We start from the raw sequence: 20,963 nt of genomic DNA on the forward strand, positions 1-20,963 counted from the left end.
TGTTTCTCTTTCAGAGTCGTATCTCTTACGCCAGGCAGAACTTTAGGGAAGATAGTGAGCCAAACCATCTTGAGGACAGCAAAATGACCCCAAGGTCCTGTCTTGATGAAGACAGTGAGTTGAAGCTACTCGCCAGCAGGTGTGAGACAACCTCTATGCAGTCGTTGCCTCAATCAGTTCGAGTTCTTCAGTCTCAACTTAAAGCGGAAAGGCTTGCTTCAGCTCAGCTCTGACTTGAAGTCAAAGATGCAATGAAGATGTCAGAGGACTGCCGTGTGCACCATCATGCCTTAAATCTAGTGTTGATGCATCTATCGTTGACACAACTGAGGTCTACTCAGCTTCTTCAGCTGTTTGGGGGGGCCGACCTGGCCATGCCTAGTGCCTTCTGAAGTGCTCTCAATTTTGTATATTCTTTTGTCGGCGCATTTATTTGCACTGGTGGCGAACTTTGATGCCCAGTGGATGTAATATGTGTGATAGCCGTGATAGCCTAGCGTAAGTTGCTTGCTTATTTATTTCCTTGTTGTCTTGTTTATTTGTTTGCTTGTAGTCATTGCAGTTCTTTTTCCGCGGTTTGCTAGTGGCTGCAATAACCTATTTTTTAAAACTAGGCCATAATAACCATGGGCTAATATTTACTGTAGTGACACTGGGCCTCCTACAGGCCGTAGAAACAGTGGGCCTTCTACGGGTCGTAGAAACAGTGAGCCTTCTATGGGCCGTAGAAACAATGGGCCTTCTACGGGCAGTAGAAACAATGGGCCTTCTATGGGTCGTATCATCAATGGGCCTTATACGGGCCGTATGATCGATTGGCCAAACATGGGCCAATAATAGGCTGCATTATGGCCTTAAACGGGCTAGAGTTGGAATCGTCCGTTCATGGGCCGACCATAACGGGCCATTGTTAATAGGCCGTATTTGATGCTGCTATCAAAATGGCCCAACGTATTAACGGACCACAAATGGGCCGACTGTAACCACGGGCTGAATTTGGCCCACAAGCAGAAAGTGACAGTAACGGGCCGTAAGTAAACGAATGCTGGAAATGGGCCCAAGAATAAATGGGCGCTTAGAAGGCCGAAAGATAACATGGGTTGGAAACGGCCCAACAGAATAACGAGCCATTAATGGGTATAAAGTGATGCACTGTTCATTACGGGCCAGTTTCACCACGGGCCGTTAATGGGTGTAAAGTGATACACTGTTCATTACGGGCCAGTTTCACCACGGGCCGTTAATGGGCCAAGAGTTACAAAGGGCCTCATATGGGCCGAAAGACGTCATGGGCCATACATGGGCCAGAAGTGAAAACGAGCTGGAATCATATTAGATGGCCCAGATGACGCTACTGGGCCTAATTCGGACAGGGTGTAATGAGCCTTGGGTTAGCGGACTGTAAATGGGCTATATGTGAATAGGCCGTTAACAGGCTTTCCATGGGCCGGCCCGCCACCTTTTGACCAAGTCAAACGGGCCGGCCTTTTCACAGGAATGGGCCTCTATTGGGCCGTGCCACGTGCCGACGTATCATAGGAGCCTTCTGTCCAATGAGTGGATGACATCTGTCCCAATGATGAGCCGACACATGTTTCCTCCAGCCAATGATGATTTTACATGTGGAAAATCCCCATTGGTCGGGGCTGTTAATGGGTTATCGGATCCAAAACCCAACCCGATAGATTAACGGATTATCGGATGCCACGTGTCGGTCACCCTTGACGAAAGCACTTCTGTGACGCGCGATTTATTGTCATGGAAGTGGACACTTCCGTGATGATAATTTTTGTAATGTCATGGAACACTTCTACGACAGCATAGGTATGACTATCTTGATTCTGTCATAAAATTATCATGGATGTACATGCATGACAAAAAACGCGACCTACTGTGACAAACACGTATCATCATGGAAGTGTATTTTTTTGTAGTGTCGGCCATGGTTCATCGTGGCAGACAGATCGATCGACCGGTATGTACACAGACAATGGTACATACGCTTCAACCGGGTGGGTCTCAGCTGTCATGGAGGATAAGGACGCACTTCCTTGCGCACGAAGATATAGCTGGTGGGTGAACGTATCTATAATTTTTTATTATTCCATGTTGTTATATTATCATTCTTGGATGTTTTAAAATCATTTTATAGTCATTTTATCTCATTTTTTGGTACTAACCTATTGACATAGTGCCTAGTGCCAGTTGCTATTTTCTGCATGTTTTTTACATCGTAGGAAATCAATACCAAATGGAGTCCAAACGCAATGAAACTTTTTGAGGATTTTTTTGGGCCAGAAGACACCCAGTGGGCCAAGGCTACACCTGGGGGTGCCTCGAGGAGGGCAACACCCACCAGGGCACGCCAGGAGGCCCAGGCGCGCCCTAGGGGGCGCCCCCTGACTTGTGGACCCCTTGGGAGTCCCCCCACCCTAATATTTGCTCTATAAATTCCAAAATATTCCCAAACCACCGGAAGTGTCCACAAAAATACTTTTCCGCCGCCGCAAGCTTCTGTTCTCGTGAGATTCCATCTTGGGGCCTTTTTCAGCGATCTGCCGGAGGGGGATTAAATCACGGAGGGTTTCTACATCAACCTTGCCATCCTACCGATGATGTGTGAGTAGTTTACCACAAACCTACGGGTCCATAGCTAGTAGCTAGATGGCTTCTTATCTCTCTTTGATCTTCAATATCATGTTCTTCTTGATGTTCTTGGAGTTCTATCCGATGTAATCTTCTTTTGTGGTGTGTTTGTTGAGATCCGATGAAATGTTGGTTTATGATCATATTATCTATGAATATTATTTGAGTCTCCTGTGAACTCTTTTATGCATGATTAAAATGGCTTTGTATTCCTCTCCGATCTATTGATTTGGTTTGGCCAACTAGATTGATCTATCTTGTAACGGGAGAGGTGCTTTGTGATGGGTTCAATCTTGCAATGTCCTCACCCAGTGACATAGTAGGGGTAGCGAGGCACGTATTGTATTGTTGCCATTACGGGTAAAAAGATGGAGGTTATATCATATTGCTTGAGTTTATCCCTCTACATCATGTCATCTTGCTTAAGGCGTTAACCCGTTCTTTTGAACTTAATACTCTAAATGCATGCTGGATAGCGGTCGATGTGTGGAGTAATAGTAGTAGATGCCGATAGTAGATGCAGACAGGAGTCGGTCTACTTGTCACAGACGTGATGCCTATATTCATGATCATTTCCTTAGATATCGTCATAATTATTTGCTTTTTTATCAATTGCTCAATAATAATTTTTTTACCCACCGTATGCTTTATTCAAGAGAGAAGCCTCTAGTGAAACCTATGGCCCCCGGTTCTATTTTCCATCATATATTTTCAGATCTATAAAACCAAAAACCCAAAAATACCTTGCTGCAATTTATTTATATTTACTTTATTTTACATTTTAGTAATCTTTTTTATCTATCTCTATCAATCTCATCCTTACAAGTGATCGTGAAGGGATTGACAACCCTTTTATCGCGTTGAGTGCACGTGTTTGATTGTTTGTGCAGGTGTATGCATTGGAGACTTGCTTGTGCCTCTGATGTCTACTACACAACCTTCTTCTTGTAGACGTCGTTGGGCCTCCAAGATTACCTAAGGTTTATCAATCCGTAGGAGGCGTAGGATGAAGATGGTCTCTCTCAAGCAACCCTGCAACCAAATAACAAAGAGTCTCTTGTGTCCCCAACACACCCAATACAATGGTAAATTGTATAGGTGCACTAGTTCGGTGAAGAGATGGTAATACAAGTGCAATATGGATGATAGATAAAGGTTTTTGTAATCTGAAAATATAAAAACAGCAAGGTAACTAATGATAAAAGTGAGCGTAAATGGTATTGCAATGGTAGGAAACAAGGCATAGGGTTCATACTTTCACTAGTGCAAGTTCTCTCAACAATAATAACATAGATAGATCATATAACAATACCTCAACATGCAACAAAGAATCACTCCAAAGCCACTAATAGCGGAGAACAAACAAAGAGATTATGGTAGGGTATGAAACCACCTCAAAGTTATTCTTTCGGATCAATCTATTCAAGAGTTCATACTAGAATAACACCTTAAGACACAAATCAACCAAAACCCTAATGTCACCTAGATACTCCATTGTCACCTCAAGTATCCGTGGGTACGATTATATGATATGCATCACACAATCTCAGATTCATCCAACCAACACAAAGTACTTCAAAGAGTGCCCCAAAGTTTCTACTGGAGAGTCAAGACGAAAACGTGTGCCAACCCCTATGCATAGGTTCATGGGCGGAACCCGCAAGTTGGTCACCAAAACATACATCAAGTGGCACGTGATATCCCATTGTCACCACAGATAAACACGGCAAGACATACATCAAGTGTTCTCAAATCATTAAAGACTCAATCTGATAAGATAACTTCAAGAGGAAAACTCAATTCATCACAAGAGAGTAGAGGGGGAGAAACATCATAAGATCCAACTATAATAGCGAAGCTCGCGATATATCAAGATCGTGCCATAGAGAGAACACGAGAGAGAGAGAGAGAGAGAGATCAAACACATAGCTACTGCTACATACCCTCAGCCCCGAGGGTGAACTACTCCCTCCTCGTCATGGATAGCGCCAGGATGATGAAGATGGCCACCAGTGATGGGTTCCCCCTCCAGCAGGGTGCCGGAACGGACTCCCGAGAGGTTTTCGGTGGCTACAGAAGCTTGTGGCGGTGGAACTTCCGATCTATCTTGATATTCGATGTTTTTAGGGTACGTAGGCTTATATAGGCGAAAGAAGTCGGTCGAGGGAGCCTCGAGGGGCCCACGAGAGGGTAGGGTGCGCCCAGGGGGTGGGCGCGCCCCCTGTCTCATGGACTCCTCGATGACCTCCCGGCTTGCACTCCAAGTCTCCTGGATCACAATCTTTCCAAAAATCACGCTGCTGGAGGTTTCATTCCGTTTGGACTCCATTTGATATTCCTTTTCTTCGAAATACTGAAATAGGAAATAAAACAGCAAGATGGGCTGGGCCTCCGGTTAATAGGTTAGTCCCAAAAGTAATATGAAAGTGTATAATAAAGCCCGTAATCATTCAAAACAGATAATAAAATAGCATGAATGCTTCATAAATTATAGATATGTTAGAGACATATCAGCATCCCCAAGCTTAATTCCTACTCGTCCTCGAGTAGGTAAATGATAAAAGAAAGAATTTATGAAGTGTGAATGCTAGCAGGTGCACAAGTTTGATCAATGATAATTTCAATCACCTTTTCTAGCATGATAATATGTCATAACAGTAGTTCATCTCATAAAACTTCTCACGATAAAGTAACAAGCAATTCACAGGTTAAAGCATAGACCATAAACTTTCTTGAAAACTAGCAAACTTCATTCTCAGTCATCAAACAATTGCAATTCATCTTATTTTCAGGAATAGCAAACTCCACATACTCAACTATCATATAGTCTTCTACAATTGCTAACACTCACACAATACTAATGGTTATGGAGTTTCAATCAGAAACTGAGAAAGATAGGGGCTTATAGTGTTGCCTCCCAACGTATTCACCTTTGGGTGATGTCAACAATAATAGTTCATGCTAACTTACATCCAATTGGATATATATATCAGGATCTTCCCGACACGAGGTGCTTGCCAAAGGATAAAATGAAAAAGGGAAGGTGAAGATCACCTTGACTCTTGCATAAAGTAAAAGACATAAAGTAAAAGATAGGCCCTTCGCAGAGGGAAGCAGAGGTTGTCATGCGCTTTTAGGGTTGGATGCACAAAATCTTAATGCAAAAGAACGCCACTTTATATTGCCACTTGTATATGGACCTTTATTATGCAGTCCATCGCTTTTATTGCTTCCATAAAAAGATCGTATAAAGCTATTTTCTTCACACCAAAAGATCATACATATTTAGAGAGCAATTTTTATTGCTTGCACCGATGACAACTTACTTGAAGGATCTTACTCAATCCATAGGTAGGTATGGTGGACTCTCATGGCAAAACTGGGTTTAAGGAAATTTGGAAGCACAAGTAGTATCTCTACTTGGTGCAAGGGATTTTGGCTAGCATGAGGGGGAAAGGCAAGCTCAACATGTTTGAATGATCCATGACAATATACTTTAACTGAGATGTGCAAAAACATAACCCATTACGTTGTCTTCCTTGTCCAACATCAACTCTTTAGCATGTCATACTTAATGAGTGCTCGCAATTATAAAAGATGTTTAAGATAGTATATTTATATGTGAAATATCTCTTCCTTCAATATTCTTTCGTGAATTGTTCAAATGACCAATACAATGCTTGCTAACCTTCAATAAATTTACAACCTCTACTTCTTAGATGTGAAGTCATTACTCCCCATGGGATAAGCAAATGAAACATATAAAATTTCAGATTTATGACATTCAACTCATTCAACAATTTACTCATAGGATATAAGTGAAGCACACGAGTAAATGACAAACTACTCCAACAAGATATAAGTGAAGATCAATAAGTAGCTAAATAATTATGTAACTATGTGAAGACTCTCTCTCATTTAAGAATTTCAGATCTTGGTATTTTATTCAAACAGAAAACAAAAGAAATAAAATGACATTGCAAGGATAGCACAACTCATGTGAAGAAGCAAAAACTTAGACTTAACCGATACTAACCGATAGTGTTGAAGAAGAAAGGTGGGATGCCTACGGGGCATCCCCAAGCTTAGATGCTTGAGACTTCTTGAAATATTATCTTGGGGTGCCTTGGGCATCCCCAAGCTTGAACTTTTGGGTCTTCTTAATTCCTCTCATATCATGGTTTCTCTTTTTATCAAAAGCTCCATCCACACCAAACTCAACAAGAACTCGTGAGATAGGTTAGTATAAACCAATGCAAAACCTTATCATTTTCTACTGTAACAAATCACTAAAATTATTATTCAACATTGCATACTAAATGCCTCTATATATTTAATACTCCTAAACTCAAATAGAATCATTAAACAAGCAAACATATGCAAACAATGCAACCATAACAGCAATCTACCAAAACAGTACAGTCTGTAAAGAATGCAAGAGTATCAATACTTCCCTAACTCCAAAAATTATGATAAAAATACTACGATGTATAAGATTTATCAGAGCACAATATGCAAAAGGTTTCAACATTATACCATTCTCTGACTCTTCTAGGGAATTTTTGCAACAGCGGTAAACTTTCTGTTTTCAAACAGCAACATGTATACTAGCAAAATAAGCATGGTAAAGGCTATCCTTGACATTTTTATTGAAAATAAAGATGCAAAACATTATTCTAACTAGATGACACCCCGCGCGTTGCTGCGGGATCTCTTGGTAGTCATTAAAAGTAGCATTGAAACTAAATAGAAGCACAAATCAGCACTACAATTTCCAAGGTCTACAATTTAATAGCAAAGAGAATAGGTTCTTCACTGGTAGTAGACAGGGTCTTAATGGATGCACATCCATAGTATAGATATCAACTTTTGATCCTATTGTATTAAAAATTCTTGAGTGTCAACATGAATTGATATATCTAAATTGCACTATAATAGTGTATCAGAGGATTGACGTATGGAACGGTGCCTCGATACTAATGAAGACTTATTCCTTTTGATACGTCTCCAACATATCTATAATTTATGAAGTATTCATGCTATTATATTATCCATCTATGATGTTTTATATGCCATTTTATATGATTTTTGGGACTAACCTATTAACCTAGAGCCCAGTGCCAGTTTCTGTTTTCTCCTTGTTTTTGAGTTTTACAGAAAAGGAATACCAAACGGAGTCCAATTGACGTGCCAATTTTTGAGGATTTTTTATGGACCAAAAGAAGACCACGGAGCATCGGAGTTGGCCCAGAAGAGTCCTGGGCTGCCCACGAGAGTAGGGGGCGCGCCCACCCCCCTAGGGCGCACCCCCCTATCTCGTGGACATCCAGGAGACCCCCCTGACGTGAAACTGACGCCGAAAATTCCTATAAATACAGAAACCTTAGGGAAATAACCTAGGTTGGAAGTTCCGCCGCCGCAAGCCTCTGTAGCCACGAGAAATCAATCTAGGCCCTCTTTGGCACCCTGCCGGAGGGGGCCATCATCACCGGAGGCCATGGAGGAGGATCTCGGAGGGGCCATCATCGCCATGAAGGACAAGGACCAGAGGGGGAAAGCCATGGAGGAGGAAGCACAAGGGGTAGAACCTCTCCTCCTCTCTCTTGGTGGCACCGGAGTGCCATTGGGAGGGGAATCATCGCCGCGGTGATCGTCTTCATCAACATCACCATCATCATCACCATCCTCATCTCTTTTACGCGGTCCACTCTCCTGCACCCTGCTGTAATCCCTACTTGAACATGGTGCTTTATGCCACATATTATGATCCAATGATGTGTTGCCATCCTATGATGTTTTGAGTAGATATCTTTTGTCTTTGGGTTGATTGATGATCTTGATTGGTATGAGTTGTATGTCTTATTTTGGTGCTGTCCTATGGTGCCCTCCGTGTCGCGCAAGCATGAGGGATTCCTGCTGTAGGGTGTTGCAATACGTTCATGATTCGCTTATAGTAGGTTGGTGAGTGACTAAAACACAAACCCGAGTAAGAGGGATTGTTGCGTATGGGAATAGAGAGGACTTGATGCTTTAATGCTATGGTTGGGTTTTACCTTAATGATCTTTAGTAGTTGTGGATGCTTGCTAGAGTTCCAATCGTAAGTGCATATGATCCAAGTAGAAAAGTATGTTAGCTTATGCCTCTCCCTCATATGAAACTGCAATAGTGATTACCGGTCTTGTTAACAATTGCCTAGGACAATTCCGCACACCGATCCATCATTATTCCATACTCGCTATTTATATTATTTAGTAATATATTCTAACTTTATGATAACAGCACCTACTTTCATATTTTAGCTCTCCGATATCATGCAAAGTTATCCTCTTCATACCCACAACATAGTTTTATTTCTCGTTTCTAGTTGGAAGCAAACGTTCGGTGTACGTAGAGTCGTATCAGTGGCAGATAGAGCTTGAGAGAATATTGATCTTACCTTTGGCTCCTTGTGGGTTCGACACTCCATACTTATCACTTCCTCCTTTGGGAATTGCTACGATGATTCCCTACACATGGGGATTATCAAGCTCTTTTTTGGCGCCGTTGCCGGGGAGCAATAGCGTGGGGTTGATATCCTCGTGTGTGCTTGTTTGCTTTCTTCACTAAGTAGATTTTTTTTTTACTTTTTGTTTCTGTTTAGTTGTGGGTGAAACATAAAAAATTTAAAATAATGAAAATACCAAAAAAATATTTACTTGGCTCTCATGCCTAAAAATGTTTTTCAAAAAGAGAAGTGATTGGAAAGTTATGCATTGAAGAAGTGAGGGTCGACCTTGAGCACTTGTGTTCATGCTCACGGAAACAATGTAGAATTTTTCATGGAAGTTTATCTGTAAATAATTATCCCCTTGTATATATCCATTGTATTATAAAAATAATGTGCCAAGCTTTGGTTTTAGTATGATAAGATTGCTTGCTTACTATGTGCAGAACAAAAACAGAAACTTTGGCTGTAGTGCATGAATTTACATTTTTTACTAGAAATTCAAACGTGTCTGAAACTTATTTCACATTACTTCTGTACAAATTGTTCAAATTTTCAAATTTATTTCATAATGTTTGGAGTTATAGAAGTTTACTAAACTTCCAGATTACTACAGACTGTCCTGTTCTTGACAGATTCTGTTTTTCGTGTGTTGTTTGCTTATTTTGATGCATATATGGCTAGTATGTAAGGGTATGAACCATAGAGAAGTTGGAATACAGTAGTTTTAACACCAATATAAACAAATAATGAGTTAATTGCAGTACCTTAAGGTGGTAGTTTGCTTTATTACACTAACGGGTCTCACAAGTTTTTGTTTAAGTTTTTGTGAATGAAGTGTTTGAAGAACGAGGAGTTACCGATGTGAGAAGAATAAAGAGAGACATGAGTTCAAGCTTGGGGATGCCCAAGGCACCCCAAGTAAACATTTCATAGGATACTCAAGCATCTAAGCTTGGAGATGCCCCGGTTGGCATCCCATCTTTCTTCTTCAACAAATATCGGTATACCTCGGTTTTGTTTTGTTCACATGATTTGTGTCCTTTGTGTTTTTATTTTTCGTTAAGAATCATGCTCGTATGATATAGCTCTTCATTTATTTATAGAATACTTCATGTGCTTCACTTATATCTTTAAAGTATGTTCTTATAGAATTGCTCTTTGTGCTTCACTTAAATCATTTGAGTATGGTTTCATAGAATGCTTCGTGCGCTTCACTTATATATTTTGAGCTTGGATATTGGCTAGTCTATATTAATTGTAGAATGCTCCAGGAACTTCACTTATATATTTTGGAGTATTAATAATACTATAATTTAAAGTGGGTTTGGAAGAGTGTCAACTTTAGGAGTTAGTGATCCCACTATCTTGGAGGGTGTTGAATCTTCGTACGATATTTATGAAAGTGGATTTGGAAGAGTGTCAACTTTAGTTAGTATTCCACTATTTCGGAAGAGGTTCCAATTTAGTATGAGAACAAAGTTGCTACCATGATGCTACTGAAAATTATTATGAGGGAGGAATATCTGCTTGTAGGAGTTGCAATAATATCAAGTTTCCTCTCTATGTGCTTAAAGTTTTGAAGTTATACTTGTTTTGCCTTCCTATGTTAGTTGATTCTTGTCCCTATAAATTGTGTGCTCACAAAATCCCTAGTCATAGGAAGTGGGTTAGATTTAAATGTGCTAGTCATATTCTTCATGTTGCTCTTTTTATGTTTCAACTCTTATCTTTTATGCGAGCATCATTGAAATCATCATGCCTAGCTAAAAGGCATTAAAGAAAAGCGCTTGTTGGGAGACAACCCAATATTTACCCTTACTGTTTTTGTGTGTCTAAATGATTAAGCTACTGTAGTAATCATGCTTTACAGCTTTTGTTTCAATAAAGTGCCAAGTAAGACCTTTGGGAAGACTTGGGTGAAAGTTAATGTGATCTTGCTGTAAAAAACAGAAACTTTGCGCTCACAAGATTAGCTGTCATTTTTTTACAGAAGAGTGATTTTCAGTTGATTCTTTTTGCAGAAGATTAATAGACAAATTACTCACGTCCACCAATTTATTTCATAATTTTTGGAGTAGCGTAAGTATGGTTATTGTTCAGATCATTACAGACTGTTCTGTTTCTGACAGATTCTGTTTTCATTGCATAGTTTGCTTGTTTTCTAGTTTCTATGGCTTATATTTCTCAATACAAATTGTAGAAATGATACGGTACAGTAAGCATTATGTGAAAAAAATTATTAACCTTGTATTTTACTGTACCAAAGTGCATGGTTTACTCTTTATCATACTAACCTATCTCACGAAGTTCCATTAAGTTTTGTGTGATTGAAGTTTGCAAGTTTTGGGTGAGATATCGATATGAGGAGAATAAGGAGTGGAAAGACCCTAAGCTTGGGGATGCCCAAGGCACCCCAAGGTAATATTCAAGGAAGACTCAAGCGCCTAAGCTTGGGGATGCCCCGGAAGACATCCCCTCTTTCGTCTTCAAAACTATCGGTACATCTTACTCGGAGCTATATTTTTATTCGTCACATGATATGTGTTTTGCTTGGAGCGTATTTCAATTTTACTTGTTGTTTGAATAAAATAATTGGATCTGAAATATTGAATAAAAAAGGAACCCTCTCATGGCTATTTAATTATTTGACTACTCAGTGTCCCTCACTCATATCTTTTGGAGTAGTTTGTCATTTACCCATGTGCTTCATGTATATCCTATGAGTAAATGGGGGAATGAATTGAATGTCATAAATCTGAATTTCTATATGTTTCATATGCTTATAACATGGATATTAATGACTTCACATATAAAGAGTATCAGGCATAAAAGTTGTTGAGAGTTGGCAAACGTAGTTTTGGTCATCGTTGCAATTAATAGGAAGTAATAAGGAAAGAGAGGTTCACATACAAATATATTATCTTGGACATATTTTATGATTGGGAGCACTCATTAAGTATGACATGCTAAAATAGTTGATGTTGGACAAGAAAGACAACGTAATGGTTTATGTTTCCTCACATCTCAGTTAAAGTATATTATCATTGACCTTCCAAATATGTTGAGCTTGCCTTTCCCCCTCATGCTAGCCAAATTCCTTGCACCAAGTAGAGATACTACTTGTGCTTCCAAATATCCTTAAACCCAGTTTTGACATGAGAGTCCACCATACCTACCTATGGATTGAGTAAGATCCTTCAAGTAAGTTGTCATGTTGCAGGCAATAAAAATTGCTATCTAAATATGTATGACTTATTAGTGCAGAGAAAATAAGCTTTGTACGATCTTGTTGTGGAAGCAATAAAAGTGACGGACTGCATAATAAAGGTCCACATACAAGGGGCAATATAAAGTGACGTTCTTTTGCATTAAGATTTTATGCATCCAACCCTGGACGCACATGACAACCTCTGCTTCCCTCTGCGAAGGGCCTATCTTTTACTTTATGTTTTTACTTTATGCTTGAGTCAAGGTGATCCTCACCTTTCCCTTTTTCATTTTATCCTTTGGCAAGCTCCTCGTGTTTGAAAGATCATGATATATATATCCAATTGGATGTAAGTTAGCATGGGCTATTATTGTTGACATCACCTAAAGGTGAATACATTGGGAGGCAACACAATAAGCCCATATCTTTCTCAGTGTCCGACTGAAACTCCATAACCACAAGTATTGCGTGAGTGTTAGCAATTGTAGAAGACTATATGATAGTTGAGTATGTGGACTTGCTGAAAAGCTCTAGAATCTTTTTGATGTTATGATAAATTGCAATTGCTTCAATGACTGAGATTATAGTTTGTTAGTTCTCAATGAAGTTTCTGAACCATACTTGACATTGTTAATAGATTGTTACTTGATCCTGAAAAGTTTTATGAGATAAGCTACTATTATGACACATAATGATGCTAGAAAAGGTGATTGAAATTATCTTTGATCAAACTTGTGCACCTGCTAGCATTCACACTTCATAAATTATTTCTTTTATCATTTACCTACTCGAGGACGAGCAGGAATAAGCTTGGGGATGCTGATACGCCTCCAACGTATCTATAATTTATGAAGTATTCATGCTATTAGATTATCCATCTATGATGTTTTATATGCCATTTTATATGATTTTTGGGACTAACCTATTAACCTAGAGCCCAGTGCCAGTTTCTGTTTTCTCCTTGTTTTTGAGTTCTACAGAAAAGGAATACCAAACGGAGTCCAATTGATGTGCCAATTTTTTAGGATTTTTTATGGACCAAAAGAAGACCACGGAGCACCGGAGTTGAGCCAGAAGAGTCACGGGCTGCCCACGAGAGTGGGGGCGTGCCCCCTATCTCGTGGACATCCCGGAGACCCCCCTGACGTGAAACCGACGCCAAAAATTCCTATGAATACAGAAACCTTCGGGAAATAACCTAGATCAGAAGTTCCGCCGCCGCAAGCCTCTGTAGCCACGAGAAATCAATCTAGGCCCTCTCTGGCACCCTGCCGGAGGGGGCCATCATCACCGGAGGCCATGGAGGAGGATCTCAGAGGGGCCATCATCGCCATGAAGGCCAAGGACCAGAGGGGGAAAGCCATGGAGGAGGAAGCACAAGGGGGAGAACCTCTCCTCCTCTCTCTTGGTGGCACCGGAGTGCCATTGGGAGGGGAATCATCGCCGCGGTGATCGTCTTCATCATAATCACCATCATCATCACCATCCTCATCTCTTTTACGCGGTCCACTCTCCCGCACCCCGCTGTAATCCCTACTTGAACGTGGTGCTTTATGCCATATATTATGATCCAATGATGTGTTGCCATCCTATGATGTTTTGAGTAGATATCTTTTGTCTTTGGGTTGATTGATGATCTAGATTGGTATGAGTTGTATGTTTCATTTTGGTGTTGTCCTATGGTGCCCTCCGTGTCGCGCAAGCGTGAGGGATTCCTGCTGTAGGGTGTTGCAATACGTTCATGATTCGCTTATAGTGGGTTGGTGAGTGACTAAAACACAAACCCGAGCAAGAGGGATTGTTGCGTATGGGAATAGAGAGGACTTGATGCTTTAATGCTATGGTTGGGTTTTACCTTAATGATCTTTAGTAGTTGCGGATGCTTGCTAGAGTTCCAATCATAAGTGCATATGATCCAAGTAGAAAAGTATGTTAGCTTATGCCTCTCCCTCATATGAAACTGCAATAGTGATTACCGGTCTTGTTAACAATTGCCTAGGACAATTCCGCACACCGATCCATCATTATTCCATACTCGCTATTTATATTATTTAGTAATATATTCTAACTTTATGATAACAGCACCTACTTTCATATTTTAGCTCTCCGGTATCACGCAAAGTTATCCTCTTCATACCCACAACATAGTTTTATTTCTCGTTTCTAGTTGGAAGCAAACGTTTGGTGCACGTAGAGTCGTATCAGTGGCATATAGGGCTTGAGAGAATATTGATCTCACCTTTGGCTCCTTGTGGGTTTGACACTCCATACTTATCACTTCCACCTTTGGGAATTGCTACGATGATTCCCTGCACTTGGGGATTATCACCTTTTCCCTCTGTATTATGGGAGTTGACTTTCAACTGAAATTGATTAAGAAGAACTTGTCTTCTTTCAAAACTTCTCACAGTACAAATTCAAGCAAACAATGGACTTGAGCTGAATCAATCAGCAAAGCATGGGCCAATGAATGGCTATACAAAGTTGAGTCACTTATTTTGGGACAGAGGGAGTAGTAGACTGGGATTAAATATGGTGACAAACATAGCATCTATAGAGATCAAAAGATTATTCAGGTGAGTGACTGTACAATTCTGAAGATATTTGGCAAAAGCTAAAAGGGAAGCACGCCTTTGAATTCTAGCCTATGACCGTTGTTGTCGATTAAGTAGAATCGTTCTTTTTTCAAGGGGAAACTATAGACACTTTTGGAATAGAAATTACTCGATGATACACTAGTTGGAAACATACTAAGACAAACACATGTTAAATGTTGTACTTCCAACAAAATGATGAAGAAACCTCTCCGATTGGAAAATACCAGTTCTTGTCGAATCTCTCACTTGGTATATCGTAAAGCACAACCTACAAAGGCATATCTAAGATCACTTTAGGGATGCTCAATACTCTTATCACCAAATATTCCATGGGCATATAGCTATACGGGTCATGATACAATGATATACATATTGTAAATATAAGAAAGACATCAATCCAGATAGCTCAATTGAACTTATGTATTTTTTTTAAATGTGGAGAACATACCTCAGACTTCAATCAACACTATCTGCAGTTTATACTTGTGTACAAACAATTACATGTGCCATAAACATTTAAATGGTTGAACAATTACGAAAATAATATTTTGCCCAAGCCACATCCCACGTACAACCAGCCATTAGATAGAGAATATGAGGAGAACAAACATGTTAAATTAGTTTGGCTAGATCTGTAACATTGCCTTGCCTGCAAACAACATGGAGAGAAGTACATGTCCACCGAAGTCAAGTTATCATGGCTGGATCTATAACATTGCCTTGCCTGCAAACAACATGGAGAGAAGTACAATTTCGCCAAAGTTTTTTCGAAATTGTACTCAATTAAATTTGGATGGGAAAGACTGACATCTTCCTCCTGATAAATATAAACAACTTCAAGCAAACAACTGAATCTGGTACATGAGAATCTAACACTAATCTCTCTTTGTTGACATGCACAGGACAAAGGAAAATGGAAACTGCATACTTTTGGGGATTTGAGGATGTGATAACCATAGCCAACTTAGGTCTTTGGGGCCAATCTCTCCATGTACAGTGTGCTGCTTGCTGAAGGGAGGGGATGAGACGTACTGAAACATCCACACAGCGCAGCCCAATAGACGTACTGATGCATTGATAGTATATGCAATCCTAAATACTCGGTCGCCGCATCTGTATTCGAGAAGGAAGCCCACCTGAAATAGGTGCTGTGGGAGATGAGGAGACGGTGAAGAGTGAAGACGGTAGGTGAGGCCCATGGCCTTGACAATGACATTAGAGAAGCCGCCGGAGCCGAATCCCTCTGCCTGGACGTTGTCGCAGAGCATCGAGAGGTTGCAGTCCATGGAGCGGAGCGGAGCCGCCGCGAACTCCAGCTCATACGGCCGCGGCGCCTCAGCTGGCCCGAGCAGGCCGCCGCCCCCTCCGCCATCATGGGCGGCAGCGGGTGCGACTGCTGCGTTTTTTCTTTTGATATTACGGTCGGGAGGTGGAAACGAAGGGTATGCCGTGGGCGTGGGGACGGACAGTTGGGCTTCTTCCTTATGTTTGCGTTTGGAGACCATTGGGCTTCGGTATGCACTTTAAGTCTGGAAACGGAGCAACGAATCGGCATATAAAAATGTCAATAAAAATCGGTTAAAATGGAAAATAATCGCTGATGTGGCAGTTTGCTGAGGTGGATAGGCTGCATGTCTAGAGAAATAGCATAGTGGGGATGAACTATTTAGGTATTATAGATAACAGCAAGCAAATACTAACAAAAGAAAATGACGCTCCAAGCAAAACACGTATCATGTGGAGAATAAAAATATAGCTCCAAGTAAAGTTACCGATGAACGAAGACGAAAGAGGGGATGCCATCCGGGGCATCCCCAAGCTTAGGCTCTTGGTTGTCCTTGAATATTACCTTGGGGTGCCTTGGGCATCCCCAACCTTAGGCTCTTGCCACTCCTTATTCCATAGTCCATCGAATCTTTACCCAAAACTTGAAAACTTCACAACACAAAACTCAACAGAAAACTCATAAGCTCCATTAGTATAAGAAAATAAAACCACCACTTAGGTGCTATAATGAACTCATTCTAAATTCATATTGGTGTAATATCTACTATACTCCGACTTATCTATGGTCCATACCCTCGGGTACTACTCATAGATTCATCAAAATAAGCAGACAACACATAGAAAACAGAATCTGTCAATAACAGAATAGTCTGTAGTAATCTATATCCAACGTATACTTACGGAACTACAAAAATCCTACCAAATTAGGAAGTACTAAGAAATTTGTTTACCAATCCAGATAAAAAATAATCATATCAGAAGCACGTTTCTGTGAATTAACAAAACTAATTTACTGGGTGCAAAAGTCTCTGATTCTTAGCAGGATCAACACAACTATCACCGTAAGCTATCCTAAAGGTCTTACTTGGCACTTTATTGAAATAAAAGCTATAAAACATGATTAATAAAGTAGCATAATCATGTGAACACACAAAAACAGTAAGGATAAATATTGGGTTGTCTCCCAACAAGCGCTTTTCTTTAATGCCTTTTTATCTAGGCATGATGATGACAATGATGCTCACGTAAAAGATAAGAATTGAAACATAACGGGAGCATCATGAAGCATATGACTAGCACATTTAAGTCTAACCCACTTCCTATGCATAGGGATTTTGTGAGCAAACAACTTATGGGAACAATAATCAACTAGCATAGGAAGGTAAAACAAGCATAGCTTCAAGATTTTAAGCACATAAAGATGAAACTTGATATTATTTCAATTCCTACAAGCATATATTCCTCCCTCATAATAATTTTCAGTAGCATCTTGAATGAATTCAACAATATAACCATAACCTAAAGCATTCCTTTCATGATCTACAAGCATAGAATTTTTACTACTCTCCACATAAGCAAAATTCTTCTCATTCGGAATAGTGGGAGTATCATAAGAGACTTGAACACTAAAAATTGTTTCCACATTAAAAGAGTAATGTTCAGAAAAAGGGTAATCATAATCATGACAAGATTTCTAAATATAATCATCACTATTTTTTATAGCATAAGTTTCATCACAATAATCATCATAAGTAGCAACTTCGTTCTCATCATAATCGATTGAAACCTCTCCCAAGATAGTGGAATCACTAAATAATATTGACACTCTTCCAAATCCACTTTCGTATTCATCACAATAAAATTCAACATCCTCCAAAATAGTGGGATCACTACTTCCTAAAGTTGACACTCTTCCAAACCCACTTTCATCAATATAATCATCATAGGTAAGAGGCATGCTATCATCATAACAACTTTGCATATCAAAACTTGGGATGCTAAAAATATCATCTTCATTAAACATAGCTTCCCCAAGCTTGGGACAAACATTAATTTCATCAAATATATTCTCAAATATTTCATCCTCATCAAACATAGCTTCCCCAAGCTTGGGCCCTTTCATATCATAAGCATGATCACTCTCATCATTAAAAATATGGATATCACCAATAGTATAGCAATTATCATCATCACAATGAGTAGTAGGAGCAACATAATTTGGGAGGGATACCTTTCTACCTTTGTTGCTCCTTCTTTTCTTTTTCTTCTTCACATTATGTGTGGGTTCAACCTTCCTCTTTGAGCTCCTTATTAACGAGATTGGTTGAATAGAAAGATCCTCCTCGTTACCTGATTCATCATAAGAAATAATAGGAGGATATTGGGAAGTCTCTTCCCTTCCATTAGTATTCTCATCATCTTCTATTTGCTTTCTTTTCTTTAGGTAATTGGCAATATAAGGATTTTCAATGCAATTCTTCGCACAAAACATATAAATCTTTTCTAGACCAATATCAAGGAAATGCTCAAGATTAAATTCTGGAATATGCTTAGTGAAAAGTTTCAACTCTTCATAACCAAAAAGAAAACTAAGTTCATTATAATGTGCAAGGGAAATCAAATCATCACAATTTTTTGACACGATTCGATCATGAAACAATTTGCATCGGAGATGTAAATGACCACGTTCATTGCAAAGTTCACAAGTACGGCAAAGGAAGTGTAAATTTTCAGCACTCCCATTTAACTTTTATTGCAACAATTTAGTTTCTAAATACTTATGCCTCTTGCAATATATATCTTCTCTATTTGGTGTGTTCATGCAAACATGCACTCCACAAAAGTTGACATGCTTATAAGAGATATTTTCATCATGACTAGAGCAATCATCATTAGTACTATGGATATTCAAGGAGTTCATACTAACAACATTGCAATCATGCTCATCATTCAAAGATTCAGTACCAAGCATTTTAATGCACTCTTCTTCTAGCACTTGAGCACAATTTTCCTTTCCATCAAACTCACGAAAGATATTAAAAAGATGAAGCGTATGAGACAAACTCAATTCCATTTTTTTGTAGTTTTATTTTATAGACTAAACTAATTATAAAACAAGAAACAAAAAGATTCGATTGCAAGATCTAAAGATATACCTTCAAGCACTCACCTCTCCGGAAACGGCGCCAGAAAAGAGCTTGATGTCTACTACACAACCTTCTTCTTGTAGACGTTCTTGGGCCTCCAAGTGCAGAGGTTTGTAGGACAGTAGAAAATTTCCCTCAAGTGCATGACCTAAGGTTTATCAATCCGTAGGAGGCGTAGGATGAAGATGGTCTCTCTCAAGCAACCCTGCAACCAAATAACAAAGAGTCTCTTATGTCCCCAACACACCCAATACCATGGTAAATTGTATAGGTGCACTAGTTCGGCGAAGAAATGGTAATACAAGTGCAATATGGACGATAGATAAAGGTTTTTGTAATCTAAAAATATAAAAACAGCAAGGTAACTAATGATAAAAGTGAGCGTAAAAGGTATTGCAACAGTAGGAAAGAAGGCATAGGGTTCATACTTTCACTAGTGCAAGTTCTCTCAACAATAATAACATAGATAGATCATATAACAACCCCTCAACATGCAACAAAGAGTCACTCCAAAGCCACTAATAGCGGAGAACAAACAAAGAGATTATGGTAGGGTACGAAACCACCTCAAAGTTATTCTTTCGGATCAATCTATTCAAGAGTTCGTACTAGAATAACACCTTAAGACACAAATCAACCAAAACCCTAATGTCACCTAGATACTCCATTGTCACCTCAAGTATCCGTGGGTATGATTATACAATATGCATCACACAATCTCAGATTCATCCAACCAACACAAAGTACTTCAAAGAGTGCCCCAAAGTTTCTATCGGAGAGTCAAGACGAAAACGTGTGCCAACCCCTATGCATAGGTTCATGGGCGGAAACCGCAAGTTGGTCACCAAAACATACATCAAGTGGCACGTGATATCCCATTGTCACCACAGATAAGCACGGCAAGACATACATCAAGTGTTCTCAAATCATTAAAGACTCAATCCGATAAGATAACTTCAAGAGGAAAACTCAATTCATCACAAGAGAATAGAGGGGGAGAAACATCATAAGATCCAACTATAATAGCAAAGCTCGCGATACATCAAGATCGTGCCATAGAGAGAACACGAGAGAGAGAGAGATCAAACACATAGCTACTGGTACATACCCTCAGCCCCGAGGGTGAACTACTCCCTTCTCGTCATGGATAGTGCCGGGATGATGAAGATGGCCACCGGTGATGGGTTCCCCCTCCGGCAGGGTGCCGGAACTGACTCCCGAGAGGTTTTCGGTGGCTACAAAGGCTTGCGGCGGCGGAACTCCCGATCTATCTCGATATTCGATGTTTTTAGGGTGCGTAGCTTATATAGGCGAAAGAAGTCAGTCGGGGGAGCCTCGAGGGGCCCACGAGAGGGTAGGGCGCGCCCAGGGGGGTGGGCACTGTAACGCCCCAGATCCAATGCGCCAGGTGTCTGCCAATTATTCGCCGTCGTTGCCATGTCATTTGCTTGCGTGTCTCACTTTGCCAAGTCATCATGTGCATCTCATTTTGCATATATGTTCGTCTCATGCATCCGAGCATTTTCCCCGTTGTCCGTTTTGCAATCCGGCACTCCTATGTCCTCCGGCGTCCCCCTTTGTCGCTTGTTGT

Source organism: Triticum aestivum, chromosome 1B (assembly GCF_018294505.1).
Source record: "Triticum aestivum cultivar Chinese Spring chromosome 1B, IWGSC CS RefSeq v2.1, whole genome shotgun sequence".
Lineage (NCBI taxonomy): Eukaryota > Viridiplantae > Streptophyta > Magnoliopsida > Poales > Poaceae > Triticum > Triticum aestivum.